Genomic DNA, 15,367 nt, shown 5'->3' with positions numbered 1-15,367 from the left:
AAACCTGCTTATGCTTCATGGAATCACAGTCACAGGTTGGAAAATACCTTTAAGATCATCATGTCCAATGATGTGCACCTGTGGGATGTCTATCTGCCTACAATGTCTAATGACCCTCCAAGTCCAATTTCCATTAAGAAATAGTGTTCATGGTTTTGTTCCAGTCACTGCCCTTGAAGTCACAGTATCACAGTATCATCAGGGTTGGAAGAGACCTCACAGATCATCAAGTCCAACCCTTTACCACAGAGCTCAAGGCCAGACCATGGCACCAAGTGCCACGTCCAATCTTGCCTTGAACAGCTCCAGGGACGGCGACTCCACCACCTCCCCGGGCAGCCCATTCCAGTGTCCAATGACTCTCTCAGTGAAGAACTTTCTCCTCACCTCCAGCCTAAATTTGCCCTGGCACAGCCTGAGGCTGTATCCTCTTGTTCTGGTGCTGGCCACCTGAGACAGGTAACACATGAAAGATAGCCTCACCAAGGTAAGCAGCAGCTGTAGTGAGTCACTGGATCACAGCATCACAGGATGTTAGGGGCTCGAAGGGACCCAAGGAGATCATCCAGTCCAACCCCCCTGCCAGAACAGGACAATACTATGTAACACAGATCACAGAGGAACACATCCAGACAGGCCTTGAAAGGCTCCAGAGGAGACCCCACAACCTCTCTGAGGAGTCTTTGCCTACAGTCTATTGAGCCTAGGCTTGGAGGGTGAGTGGGAGAATACGAAGTTTGCCTGTGACAAGCTGTGAGAAGACACACCATGGTTAGGGTAATGGGGTGCTAGTGAGGGCCCAGGTATGCTGCAGACACTACTGCACATTTGAAGTCCTGAGGTAATAGAAACCAGTGGGGAAACACTCATGAAATACCTCAAAGACTGTAAGTGGCATCTTCATAGAGGAATCCCCCTTACCACCTTTGAGGTATTTCATAGAATCATATGAATTCCTCTATGAAGATGCCACTGCTGACAGCCCAGCTGAAGTGGCACTGCATTGCATGTGGCAGGAGCAACAAATGGGAGGAGATGGAAGCCACTGTTCTGCTAGACATGACCATTAATGAGGCTTGGCAGGACAAATCCCATGGCTAGAATGTGGCTGTCAATGGCCACAGGCCATTCGGAAGGTGCAGGCGAGGAGGGAGGTGTGGAGGTGTTTCCTTCTCATCAAAAGATGATTAGAATGTGAAGAACTGTCCCTGAAGAATAGCCATGATCAAGTAAAAAACTTCAGGGTAAGAGCTATGGACCAAGGCAATAAAGGGACCTTGTGGTGGGTATCTACTACAGGCCAGCTGATGAAAGTGAGCCTACTGATGAAGGCTTCTTACTCTAGCTATAGGAGCCTTCATGCTTCTAGGCTTTTGTCTTGCTAGGGGACTTTAGCTACCTGGACATCTGTTGAAAAAGTAGTACAGCAAACTGTAGGCAATCCAAGAGACTCCTAGAATGCATGGAGGATGACTTTTTAAGTTGGGTAATAGCCTACCAGAAAGGATGTGATACTGCACCCAGTGATGACCAATGCAAGTCAGCTAATTGGTGGTGTCAAGACTGGAGGCAGACTGGGCTGCAGTGATAACACACTGGCTCTCATTCCTAAGGGAATATGGGCCAGGTGAAGAGCAAAGTTAGGACCTTGAATTTTAGGAAATCAAACTTTCAGGTCTCCAGGAGGTGGTCAGTAAGACTTCCTGGGGAACAGCCCTTAAGGAGCAGAACAGTGCTGGCAGATCTTTATGGACAGTTTCCACGGAGCACAAAAGCTTTCAGTCCCCAGGTGTAAGAAATCAGGTTACAAAGGAAAGGATGGCTGAGTTGAGACATGCTGGTCAAACTAAAAAGCAAGAGGGAACTGCACAGGCAGTTCAAGCAGGGACAGGTATCTTGGGAAGAGTATAGGGATGCTGTCTAGTTGTGTAGGAATGGAGTCAGGGAGGCTAAGGTGCAGATGGAGCTGAACTTTTCAAGGGATGAAAATAATAGTAATAATAATAATAAGGGCTTCTACAAGTATGTCAACAAGAAAAGGAAGGCCAAAGAAAGCACACCTCCCTGATGGGTGAGACTGACCAGATGGCAACAACAGAAGACTGAGGTGTTCAACAGATTTTGCCTCTCTTCTCACACCTTTGAGTGAAAAGACAGCAAGACAAGATGTGGGGGAGCAAAGTGCCTCCCTCTGTAAGAGAAGATGAAGTTGATGACCACGTGAGGAACTTGAACATATGTAAGTCTATAGGACTGGATGAGATGTATCCCAGAGTCCTGAGGCAGCTGGCTGGTGTAGTTGCCAAGCCACTCTCCATGGTATTTGAAGAGTCCTGGCAGTCAGAGTGAAGTTTCTGGTGATTGGAACAAAGGAACCATTGATCCCATTTAAAAGAAAGGAGGACCCTGGGAACTGCAGTCCCACCTCTGTGCCTGGGAGAATCATGAAACAGATCCTGCTAGAAGCTATGCTAAGACACATGGGTGAGAGGGAGGTGATTTGAGGCAGGCAGCATGGCACAGGGGGCAAGGGAAGGAAGGCACTTAAGAGAGACACAGCTTCTCCATATGCAACATGCTCTGTTGCCTGTGGGCTTAATCTTTCCTGCAGCCTTCCTAGCTGCTGCAGATGAGGTAGCCAGAGTGGTGTTCTTTCATTCCCTCTCCAAGCTGATTACAGAACTTCCTGGGACCTGCACTACCTTGCCACTATCACCATATCTAATGTACACTTTTTTTGTGTTTGTTCTTATTTTTTGATGGGGTTTTTTGTTGTCGTTGTTCTACAGTAGCAGCTTTTCCAGGCCTGGGTTTCAACTAAAGCTCAGCAAGAGCAGTGAGACATAAGCAGGTCTTTCATACTCCAGTAGAGGTCAGATACCTACCTAAGGTAAAGGAGCTAATTCATTACAGCATGATAGATTATAACAGCTTATTTGGAGCCCTATTATATAAATCACTTAAATGTGTATTTACAGAACATTCCTATTAATTACCACAAAGACCATAATGACTGTGAGCTGTTCCAGTTTATCTTGTAAATATGTATTTAAGCAATTCTGTATCAGGTAATATTTAATCAATAGACCGTAACAGGTCTATTAATCATGCCAAATCTTTGTGTAGAAATGAATTGATACTGGTGGAACATAATGGATCCTTTGGAGTACCATTTAACATACTACACTATTCACATGAAAACTTTACAGTGCCACTAATGATGTATGTTAAAAGGCTTGGTGTGACTTCTGGTATGGTAGCTCTGTGTATTAACACACGTGAGCCTATTTTTCTTGAGGAAAAGAAGCCAAGAAGCTACTCAGGAATGGTCTCTTTGAAGCAGCACACAATAGTGTTGTAGACAATCAGTCATAGCGTGGGCTCCAGAAGTTAAAGAAACATTATGCTCTCCTTATCATAGAGGGGGGAGGGCGGGGCGGGGGGAAGAAGAGACAGATCATGTAGAACACACAGGACACAGACATGCAACTAAGGAGTTGAGATCTAGTCCATCCAGCACTATTGCCATTAGTCATCCTTAACTCCCCTGAGTATAGGCAGGAAATGCTGCTGGTTTTATGGAAATGTAAGATGTGATCTCAGGGAGAGTATGGATATGTTGAGGAGACACTGCTTAGGTGGTAGTATTCTGATGGTCATAGAATCATAGAATCAACCAGGTTGGAAGAGACCTCCAAGATCATCCAGTCCAACCTAGCACCCAGCCCCATCCAATAGACCATGGCACTAAATGCCTCATCCAGGCTTCTCTTGAACACCTCCAGGGACGGTGCCTCCACCACCTCCCTGGGCAGCCCATTCCAATGCCAATCACTCTCTCTGTGAAGAACTTCCTCCTAATATCCAGCCTATACCTACCCTGGCACAACTTGAGACTGTGTCCCCTTGTTCTGTTGCTGGTTGTCTGGGAGAAGAGACCAACCCCCACCTGGCTACAGCCTCCCTTCAGGTAGCACTCAAGGTGTGGCCTGACCAGTGTTGAGTACAGGGGAAGAATAACCTCCCTTGTCCTACTGGTCACACTGTTCCTGATGCAGGCCAGGATGCCATTGGCTCTCTTGGCCACCTGGGCACACTGCTGGCTCATCTTCAGCCTACTATCAGTCAGCACCCCTAGGTAGTTTTCTGCCTGGCTGTTCTCCAGCCACTCTCTTCCCAGCCTGTGACAATGCTTGGGGTTGTTGTAGAATCCTGCACTTGGCATTGTTAGATCTCATCCCACTCACCCAGCCTGTCAAGGTCCCTCTTCAGAGCCCTCCTACCTTCCAACAGATTGACACCTGCTCCTAGCTTGGTGTCATCTGCAGCCTTACTTCACTAAACTCTGTGAAACAGAGGTGTAGAAACTGAGATCTTCAGCAGGGGCTTATTTTTTGAAAAATTCTGGATGCACAATGCAAATAGAAAAGAGGAAGTAAAAACCTAAGGCTCTTTAAAGCGCTCCAATAAAAGCCTGAATGATTTTGTTTCCTTCACAAAGTACAGAAAACAAGCCATGACATCAGGAAGTAGAGAGCTTGAGGAGGAAATCCTGCTTACTTTACCTGTGCCAACAGCCCAACTGATTTTAAACTGACTGCTTGAGAGAGGGAGGTGAGTAGGATGTTTCTGCAGAACTGAATTATCAAGTATGGTAGCTGCACCACTGGAAATCCACAGGACACACTGCATGCTTGCCAAACTCTCTTGGGATGCTGGTTTCAAGCTGCAGCTGAAGTCACAGCTAGAAATCAAGAATCATTGTCCTCACATGATTTGGTCCCCTGACATCGTGCAGGATCGCTGCATTCAGGTAAGCAAGGGACCAGGCCCAGCCAGCATGGGTTTAGGAAGGGCAGGTCCTGTCTCACCAACCTGATCTCCTTTCATGATCAGGTTACCTGCCTGGTGAATGTGGGGCAGGCTGTGGATGGAGTCTACCTGGACTGCAGCAAAGCCTTTGACACTGTCTGCCACAAGAAGCTCCTGGCCAAGCTGGCAGCTCATGGCTTGGACAGATTCACTCTGTGCTGGGTCAAGAACTGCCTGGATGGCAGAGCCCAGAGAGTGGTGGTGAATGGTGCCACATCCAGTTGGCAGCTGGCACTAGTGGTGTGCCCCAGGGATCAGTGCTGGGCCCAGTCCTGTTCAATATCTTTATTGGTGATCTGGACGAGGGCATTGAGTCCAGCATCAGTAAGTTTGCAGATGACACCAAGCTAGGAGCAGGTGTTGATCTGTTGGAAGGTAGGAGAGCCCTGCAGAGGGACCTGGACAGGCTGGATGGGTGGGCAGAGGCCAATGGGATGAGATTGAACAAGGCCAAGTGCAGGGTTCTACACTTCAGCCACAACAACCCAAAGCAGAGTTACAGGCTGGGGACAGAGTGGCTGAGAGCAGCCAGGGGGAAAGGGACCTGGGGGTACTGGTAGACAGTAGGCTGAAGATGAGCCAGCAGTGTGCCCAGGTGGCCAAGAGAGCCAGTGGCATCCTGGCCTGCATCAGGAACAGTGTGGCCAGTAGGACAAGGGAGGTTATTCTGCCCCTGTACTCAGCACTGGTCAGACCACACCTTGAGTACTGTGTCCAGTTCTGGGCTCCTCAATTCAAGAGAGATGTTGAGGTGCTGGAAGGTGTCCAGAGAAGGGCAACAAAGCTGGTGAGAGGCCTGGAACACAAACTCTATGTGGAGAGGTTGAGGGAGCTGGGGGTGTTTAGCCTGGAGAAGAGGAGACTCAGGGGTGATCTTATTACTGTCTACAACTACCTGAAGGGAGGCTGTAGCCAGGTGGGGGTTGGTCTCTTCTGCCAGGCAACCAGCAACAGAACAAGGGGACACAGTCTCAAGTTGTGCCAGGGTATGTCTAGGCTGGATGTTAGGAGGAAGTTGTTGGCAGAGAGAGTGATTGGCATTGGAATGGGCTGCCCAGGGAGGTGGTGGAGTCACCGTCCCTGGAGGTGTTCAAGAAAAGCCTGGCTGAGGCACTTAGTGCCATGGTCTGGTTGACTGGTTAGGGCTGGGTGCTAGGTTGGACTGGCTGATCTTGAAGGTCTCTTCCAACCTGGTTGATTCTATGATTCTATGATTCTAAATTACCTTTTTTTCCAAAGCTTTTATTAATAGTTCCTTTGGAGCTTTTGCAATCTGTTGTCTAATGCAAGCTTTGATTAAGTTTGTTACAAAAAATATCTTTGCAACAGCAGTTCTTCTGTATGAGAACTAATCAATATATGCAAATCATTTGCCATGTATATTTCCTTGCAGAGAAATTGTTATGAAGTTAGGTGACTGCCAAATAAAAGGGTGGGAAAAGAGAAAAACTAAAAAGCTTTTAAAATTCCTTAGCCAGTAAGTGTTTGTATCTGTAAAAGATTAACCAGTTTTGTATTTTTGCCAATTAGTATAGAAATTTTATGAGCTGGCATGAATATTCAGTTGTGATGGGTTTTTTTTACAGCTAAGTTATGAAGCTGTAGAAAACATGGGAGGCTAACTCAACCTTGAATATAGTGGTGAAGCTGAGTGCTACTGTAATAAAGTAATCTATTAAAAGGTTATCTCTCATGTAAGATTGCTTTCCCTAAGCACCTAAGCATATTAACAACATCTGAAATGCACTTGTAATTATCCATACCTCAGAAAAGATTTAAAATTGCCTTCTTTGTCCACACATAAAAACATCTCAGTCATTCTGTGATCTTATTTTACCTATGCACCTTAGAGCTTGTAAAAGCAAAATGGAAGAAGCAATCACCCATTAAAGAATTGCTCATAGGTGAACTTTGGCTGTCTCTAGTGGCATTAATTTTGCTCTCTGTGAACTGCACTTGACACTCTTGTAAGGTCTGGAGATTTTTTCCCATCTCTGACTGGCCTACATGACTTTTTGCAACTAATTTGCACTTTGAAGCAAATGCACTAGGAAAAAACAAAATAGTTCCTTTAGTCTCTGATGAACAGCTTTGTGGCTAAACCCAGAAGCTGCCTTGGAAAGACTGCTCTTTGCCCACTTGGTCAGGGACAGTGAGATCAGCAGCCTGCTTGCATGACTGGGAATGGCAGGAGTGAGCACAGCAGCAAAATGGAAGGCATGCTGCTTTAACCATGACATCCTCAAGTTTGAACTCTAGCCTGCTTTTGCCTGCTTACTGACCAGACTAATGAATCTCAGTGCCCTGCAACACTCTTGCTGTCATTTTCCCCTGTGCTGCAGAAATATATTGTGCATAAATGTGATGGGTTGAGAAATTACCCCCCAAATAAAACTGAAATCACCAGATTAGCTCAGAAGGTTTGGAAGTAAGGTAAAGCTGTATCTTACAGCAAGCTAAATTTACAACCATCTACACAAAATATATTTACATGTCTTTACAACTGTACATACAATTCTTTACAATTTAGTAATACAGAAATCCAGTCCTCCAGCTGCAGACAAAGAAAGCCCAGAAGGGGCCAACACCACCTTCTTCTCTCCCCTCAGATGGAAAACCAGTAAGGCCTTATGTGTTATCAGAAAAAGGTTAGTATGTGGCATGGGGGAGTCAGAGAGGTGAAAGAACAGCAGCAGAGCCAGAGCCCAAGGGCCAAGAGAACAAAACTGTTTATACATAACCATTTTATCCCTCTTAGCAAAGCAATGGATGATACAGACTTTCTCATTATTACTCTTTTACATCCAATGCTCTAATATTTTTTACATTATGCACTGATTTATCTTATTGAAATTTTCCTATAAGGCTTAAGGTACTACAATAACATGGTAAGAAACACCTATAACTTACTTGCTCCTGACAGGGTATTTAGTTTCTGGACCAGGCACCAAGACCAGAAGAACACAGTTTCTGAAAAGGTAGTCTCATATATTGGAAGCAGAATGGCTTGATCAAGAAATTACTGAGATTTTAAGATGAAGATAATAATGATAGCTTTAAAGTTGCTATGCCTCTTTGTCTTGCTCGAGATCTGCTTTTACTGTCCTACACAGACAAAAATGCCTTTGATTTTAAGCCCTTGTAGAAATTCCATTTGAAAGTTTTCAGACAATCCCATTTGTCAGCTAGGTTAAGGATTTTATCTCTCTCCAGTTTTCTGGGGCTACTTGTTATTTGGTATTTGAGCTAATGGAGTTCACTTGAATTCCCCTTAGGAATTACATTCTTTCCTGAGTAAGGATGGTGGAATCAGTTATGAGCTGTCCTGCTGAATAAACTGAATACCCATGGAGAGTTTTAGCTTTTTCTTTGTGAAACCACCAGCTTTTAGAAAGGTCTGCAATGATGCTGGTGATTTTTATTGTACTAATACTCCTAAATGTCCAGGCACAACTGAGAGTGGTACTAATATGCACCACATGCTACCTACAGAATTGCTGTGGCAGAAGCATGAGCTCCCTGCTGTGAGTGCTTCATGGTGCTGGGGTTTTCAAGACAATTCGTTGTAGAGTTTTGCTTCCTGGGTTTTGCTTCTAGAATGGTCTTGTCTCCAAATGTTAATTTTCACAATGGACCATCAGTTATAAATGTATATGTTATTAGGGCATTTTATCATATTTAAGAGGACTTCTTAGCATCTCCTCTGGCAATTTTATTAAATGAAAGTATTAATTTCCTGCTTCAGAAGGGAGAAAGCTGTGCAGTTTGATTCTAGCTATAGCAAACTGATGAAAAACTTACATAGAACTTAATGGGAAAATCCAGCAGATTTAAAAGCAAAATGCCATCTCCACCACACAATCCCTCTGGGATGATTCAAAGCCATATGAGAAGAGACTAGTGTAATATTACATCTCTGTATTTTAGGAGCAATTTCCTAAAAGCTGAATATTGTCTTCACTGTGGAACTTTCATCAGTGTAGAGTCAAAGAAACCCATTATAATACTTTCACAGTATCACAGTATCATCAGGGTTGGAAGAGACCTCACAGATCATCAAGTCCAACCCATTACCACAGAGCTCAAGGCTAGACCATGGCATCAAGTGCCACGTCCAATCCTGCCTTGAACAGCTCCAGGGACGGCGACTCCACCACCTCCCTGGGCAGCCCATTCCAGTGTCCAATGACTCTCTCAGTGAAGAACTTTCTCCTCACCTCCAGCCTAAATTTCCCCTGGTGCAGCCTGAGGCTGTGTCCTCTCGTTCTGGTGCTGGCCACCTGAGAGAAGAGAGCAACCTCCTCCTGGCCACAACCACCCCTCAGGTAGTTGTAGACAGCAATAAGGTCTCCCCTGAGCCTCCTCTTCTCCAGGCTAACCAATCCCAGCTCCCTCAGCCTCTCCTCGTAGGGCTGTGCTCAAGGCCTCTCCCCAGCCTCGTTGCCCTTCTCTGGACACGCTCAAGCATCTCAATGTCCCTCCTAAACTGGGGGGCCCAGAACTGAACACAGCACTCAAGGTGTGGTCTAAGCAGTGCAGAGTACAGGGGCAGAATGACCTCCCTGCTCCTGCTGACCACACCATTCCTGATGCAGGCCAGGATGCCACTGGCTCTCTTGGCCACCTGGGCACACTGCTGGCTCATGTTCAGGCGGGTATCAATCAGCAAACACATTGCAGATCAAGGTTGGAGGCAAATGTGATGGGAGGCTGTGGAAAAAGGGAATCTGTTGCAATGGTGTGCTCTTCTGTTGTGTAACACACAAGAAAGCGAAATTCAGCTCATGAACTCTCACTGTTCATGCAGGCTAGGTGGAAGAAATGCCTTTTCAACATCAAGAGAGTGCATTGGATGCAGTGGATCCTGTCATTAGGACTGTTTAAATCAAGACTTGCACTACTCAAGCCATACCTGTAAGGTAGATAACACACAATAAGATGGTCACAGTGGTCCTTTTTTGACCTTAATGATATAGGAGAGTCCTGCAAAGCATTTGCATAGAGTACTGTCAGCAGAATTCTTTAGTTCCTTGGGACATTGTATGAACTGTAAAATCATATGCTGACTTGAGAAGGATGAAAGTGTTAGGCCTGTCTTTTTGTGTGGTGGTACAATGGAGGAGTTAATTACAAAATAATTCCGAGTGCCTACTCTTTCAGACAGTGCAGGAAAGTCACTAATTGCTCTCAACTAACTTCACTGATGTGCAGAGCAAGGGAACAGATAACGTGAAAATGTATGCGTTGCTTTTGTCACAGCATAAAAGACTGTGGCAAGGGAGTAGGTCTTTCCGTCCGGCATAGGAAGGGACTGAGTTTCTCACACACTCCTGCTCTCTTTTACTATAATTCAAGAATCTGAGGGTACAGCAATTTGACAGTGTCAGCAGCATAGTTTGGAAGCACAGGGAGCGGCACAGCACTGCCCTACAGCAGTTTCTCAGTGCCCTCTCTAGACTGCTGCTTATGAGGGTGCTGTGTGCTGGGAACGCTCAGGCAAACGCAGGTGACTGCAATCGCTGCTCCCACTGCCCTTCCCCGGTGGGTAATCGGCGCTTCAGTCCATCACATAATTGTCGGGGGTAGTACTGTGTTATCAGGCCAGGCAAGCTTTCCTCATGCAGGTTCATCTGCTACGTACTGCACAGTGATAGATGACTTCTGTGTTGCTTCATCTTACTTGGGACCGGCGCCAATCAAATCACCTCCTGACTTGTGTTCCAGGTAATCGGTCACACCCAGGCTATGTAAAGCTGTGCCTGCCTGGGCCAGTCTTCTCTGAAAACAGCTGGGAAGCATGCCATATCGAATGCATTCCTGCCAAACGGTAGATAAAAGCAGCTAGGAAAGTTCTGCCATGGTTAAGTACACGATGGTTCTTCTGGTGCTGGAAGTTAAAAGAACTGAAGGGCAGGAGAAGGCTTGGAGACAGAGTGGGCAAGTGTGCAGAGCCGCCGTGGTCACAGCGCAGCAGTTGGCTTTCAGCTGAGAAAGGGGAGGAGTGCGGGATGGTTCCCATAGCATCTCCCAGCTTTGGGAATCTCTTCCCTTCCAGAGCTGTGTGCCCCATGCTGCCTCTGAGGCTACGGTCAGATGTTTGCTCGTGAAACAGCTGCAGTGGTTTAACAAGTTGCTGCTTGATCAGCTATTTGTTCCTGCTCCCCTCTGCTGAGCTGCAGTAACCAAACCTGTGAGCTCTTCCAGGCTGTTGCAGCACGGAGGGGAACAGGCTTTCCTTCGACTGTTTGCAGGTACGGGCAGTTATCACATCTGAGTTGTGGGGACAGTGATAAATAGTTAAGGGGCAGAGACTTTTTAAGCAGAGACAGCTGTCTCACAAATGAGTGTCTGACTGTGGCATAAAACACATTCAACACCATTAAACATTGGGCTGTCAGCAGTAATTACAGAATGTGTTCACACTGTTTAGAAAAGCAAAAACTTCAGAGGGGAAGAGAAGTGACATGAAAATTCAAATGTGAAGAAACTAAGCAACTACACTTGGAAAAACAAAGTGTTGCTTATGTGACTAGAAAGTGCTGCTCCAAAACAATTTAGGAGCAAAATTGGCCAGTCAGCCTTTCTCACAGGAAGTGGGAATGATCAAGAGGAAAACTCCATGCCCCTTTTTGCTCTCTGCCCCTCTCTCTTTCTGGGACTTGAAAGGTAGGCAATCACCACTGCACTTTTTTTAATGCTGATATTCTAATGTACATAAAGTCACATCTTTTTTCTTACATAACTTTGTCTGCATCAGTGTATGTATAAGGAATTTTAAGGTACAGCTACACTATGGAAGCTAACCAGTGAAGTTCATCACTGTATCTTGTAGTCAATGAGGGAACACTTCCAGTGGAAGGCTCAAACATGTGGCTTTTTACCTATGGCGGTCACAGCTCATGTCTCTAAGAACTCCCAGACAACGAGTGGGACATGAAAAACTGTGGGTTCCTGACTGGTTTATGCTAGGTGTTCACTTTTATTGCAAGTCAGGGCAGATGAGGCTTTGATCCTTGCCATGGCAGGGGGTTTGAAACTTGATCTTTAGCGTCCCTTCTGACCCAAACCATTCTTTGATTCTATGATTTCAGTCCTTTATGGAGTTATTTGGGACTGCCTATGACCATACTTCTTTCCCAGTACCCTAGTGTTGGCACCTTTGTCATGAGCTGATATATTCCAACTGGTTTTTAACCATGAGCTTCAAGAAGACAGGAGTATTTGCTTTGTCCACACTGTGCCAGGTACCAGCACCAGGTATCCACTCTCTCTATACCAAACACACCTGGAGTAGAACAGCTATGCATTGGCAGGACTGACAGTGCAAACTGTTACAAATGCTTCTGGCACTGAATCCTGCATGGATATCCATCTATGACTGCCAGTGCCCTGCAGCCTCCCACCATCTCTTGCAAATGGTGTTTAGACTCTCTCAGAAGGACTCTTGATTTCCACTGTGCACTGTTTGGAGCAGGATGTCTTGACTGAAGGCTTCATGCAAATTGTCTAGAAACTGGTAAATCACTTCTTTAGCCTGTTTACAAAATCAGTAGATCACAGAGGGAGCTGAACAAAACTTGGCAGCTTTGCTGATATCCCCTTTGCACCTAAGGGACTACTGACCGATGAAGAGAGCCTGCTAACTGTGCCCTTAGGAGCATACAGGAGCCATGGACCTCACCAGGATTTGCAGACCAAGCTTTTAATTTCTGTGCATGGGATGTCCAGCTGCAGGAAGATTCTTCCTCAGTGGTACTGGAGCTTCACACAGGAGAATGATCTTCCTGATCCCCTAGTGACTCAGATCTGAGAGGCCAGGGTTATGTAGGATTATGTCCTCGTGATGATTCCAGCCATAACAGAGAGGTAAGAGAAGGTAAATCTGTTATTCTCAGGTATTAAATATACTTTCTTTTGTACTAACCATAGGATTGAAAGCATACATCACAGGAGAACCCACGTTTCACAAATGCCATCATTATTTTCTCATGCAGAATGGCTGATGGAAACGCGGAGCTGGAAAAGCACAACCCCCGTTTAATGCCTGCTAGGGTCCTCTCGGTATTAGGAACTGTTGTTAAAGGATGTGGCTTTCCTGCTGACTTCAGCGAGGGGTAGGGCTGTTTAAACAGTTTTCTCTGGCGTTGTTTTAGTCATATGCTTTTCCATGTGCAGCAGAGTTAAAAGACTCAGTGCCCTTTCTGACCCTGTACCTCACCCCAGTGTTTGAAAGCGCTGGTGGGGGGCAGCGAGGAGGGAAGGAAGACATTAGAACACAACGAGAAGCTGAAACCAAAAGCCTACCCTGTGCTGCGTGTTCCCACTTCTCAGCGACTGTGAGTCACATGCATAAAACACATTCGCCTGCTGGTTGTGTGACTTGTCCCTAGAATGCTTCAAACTTTTTATAGCTGCTCCCACTTGCTGCAGTGTCACCTGCTGGCGAGATCAAAGGAGTCAATAGCAGGCTCCCCCGCGACACGCTAAACAAAGTCACCCAAGCCCTTGAAAACTCCTACAGATGTTTCCTCTCTGAAGACAAAAGGATATTTTTCTCCCCTCCCTTCCTCCTTCACACCAAAGAACAAATCCTATGCCTCGCTGAGTTTGTACCACCTCAGATTAATTGGCACTAATGCAAATGTTCGCGGCGGTGTGGGGGATGTTGCTGAGAGCATAATGGTTGCGGTAGTTGCTTGCATGCGGTTACTCCGCTTCGGCTGTGTAATTCAGCGCTCTACAACGCGCTGCGGCGCGGGAAGCTAACCGTGCGCTGCGGCAGACAATACAGCAGAGACCCAGAGAGTTACTACAGGTCTCCCAAGGCCTCTGCCCTCGAGTCCCTGGTCCTTTCTCATCAAAAGTCCTCCTTGAGCGAGTGTCTATTTTGCCACCTGGTACAGACTCTTAGACCTGCCAGAATGTCTGGAGCTTTTCTGCCGGCTCCCTGTGGGATTCCCTTTCCTTCCTCTTTGGTCTAATTCTCCTTCCCTTCACTCCCACCCTGAGCTTCTCTCTCTCTTTTTAGGCATCTTACTGGCAGAGTACTCCAGGCATAGCAGTATGAGGGATGTATGAGAGTTGCCATTCTAAGGGGGTTATTTTGAGTTGCTTATATTCCTGGCTGTGATTTTAAGCATTTGATATCAAGCCCAGAAGCCATTTTTTAATTGGAAAGTGTAAGTTGAGATAGGTACAAGAACAAAAATTTCTTCTAAAATGATACATCCAACTGTGTGACTTTAACAGTTGCTGTGGATGGGGGGCCAGGTTGGTGTTCAGTTCTGAAATACGTCTTGGCTCTTCCTGGGGCAAGTGATTGTTACTGGCTGGTGACTGCAGTGTGTTTTCTTTGTGTATAGACTCTTCTGTCTAGGTATCAAAACATGCTGATGTCACACTCTCAGCAAGCTGCCTTAGGAAGTCTCTCTCTCTCTGACCAGTAATGCACTGAGTGAAAAAAACTATTCTGCACCCTGGCGTTGTTTAGCCTGGAGAAGAGGAGGCTCAGGGGGGACCTCATTGCTGTCTACAACTACCTGAAGGGAGGCTGTAGCCAGGTGGGGTTGGTCTCTTCTTCCAGACAACCAGCAACAGAACAAGGGGACACAGTCTCAAGTTGTGCCGGGGCAGGTACAGGCTGGATGTTAGGAGGAAGTTGTTGCCAGAGAGAGTGATTGGCATTGGAATGGGCTGCCCAGGGAGGTGGTGGAGTCACTGTCCCTGGAGGTGTTCAAGCAAAGCCTGGCTGAGGCACTTAGTGCCATGGTCTGGTTGACTGGCTAGGGCTGGGTGCTAGGTTGGACTGGATGATCTTGGAGGTCTCTTCCAACCTGCTTGATTCTATGATTCTATGATTCTAGACACGTAACAACAGAAAAGTGGGCACGGAAGGAAAGCAGTCAGTTTGCTCAACTGGTTGCACAAGTTTTTGCCTTGGCCTAGTGTGCTGGCCCAGCACAAACTGAACCATCTAGAAATACATAATTTATCTTCTAAAAATGCACAGCATTCTATTAAAACCCTTACCTGATGAGACTATCAAATTGCAAACATTCAAAGGCTAAAGCAATGACAAAACTCAGCCTTAATCCTGTTTCCTCGCCTGTGTAGTTACAGTAACATTTAATTAGATTGCTGGGTATTATTTTGGGGAGGTGCTGGAGCTGGGCTCCCACCTCATTCATTCTGCATGCTAATGCAGCGTGAGGCAGTTTTTCATGAAACACTGAGGGCCAGAGCACCTCAGTTACTGCAGGGGCTGTATGATGTGTCATAAATAAAATTGGTGTTTGCAGCAGGCAGGAGCTGTATGGCACTCTGTGAATGCAGAATGATAATCAAGAGTTCGTGTAGGGACAGAGCAACCACTTACTCCTTCATCCTGACAACCACTGACTGCTGTTCCAGCCCTTCCAGTTCACAGCTGAGGAATACCAAGCTGGTACTCCTGTACTTGCTACCTCCTTAGCACACATATATCTCCATGCTCCAA

This window comes from Pogoniulus pusillus, chromosome 31 (genome assembly GCF_015220805.1).
Source record: "Pogoniulus pusillus isolate bPogPus1 chromosome 31, bPogPus1.pri, whole genome shotgun sequence".
Taxonomy (NCBI): domain Eukaryota; kingdom Metazoa; phylum Chordata; class Aves; order Piciformes; family Lybiidae; genus Pogoniulus; species Pogoniulus pusillus.
Note: the sequence above shows the minus strand (reverse complement) of the source record.